Source organism: Tupaia chinensis, unplaced genomic scaffold, assembly GCF_000334495.1.
Source record: "Tupaia chinensis unplaced genomic scaffold, TupChi_1.0 Scaffold000270_2, whole genome shotgun sequence".
NCBI lineage: Eukaryota > Metazoa > Chordata > Mammalia > Scandentia > Tupaiidae > Tupaia > Tupaia belangeri.
In genome coordinates, this window is record NW_006159751.1 from 1292814 (window position 1) to 1293267 (window position 454).

Below are 454 nucleotides of genomic sequence, written 5' to 3' on the forward strand. Positions count from 1 at the left end.
AAAACCTGGGCCCCCAAAAAAAAAAAAAAAAAAGAATGGCTCAAAAAAAAAAGCCAACTGCTCCCGCCACTAATGAAAATGAGCAAAACAGAGGAACATTAATGAAAGTGATGCTTCTCACCAGAAAAACTGACATTTTTTTCAGAAGTGACTATTCAAAAGATTCGCAAGTCTCATAGTTTACTCCTTGAAAATGTCAAGGATCTACTGTGATTAGATTAAGTTAGTGCAGTACACTTACATAAAAGTAAAAAATAAAGTAATGCTATGAGAAGAGAATGAGATCTTTAACCTGCAGGCCATAAGAACCAATAAAAAAACAAAAGAGCTAAAGATTATAAATGGAGAGATGAATGCCACTGTCTCACATAGAGGTCAAGCCTGGAAGTGACACAAAGGTGACAGACAAGACTCAAAAGAAGTTGGTGATCAACTGACAGTAGGGAAGCAGGAA

General features: G+C 36.1%; 1 protein-coding gene across 1 annotated transcript in view; it reads right to left on the bottom strand.

Moving 5' to 3' along the window:
* The window catches only part of WDR77 (WD repeat domain 77), a 9143-nt gene that overhangs the window by 6163 nt on the left and 2526 nt on the right, over positions 1-454 (bottom strand). The window lies entirely within an intron of this gene.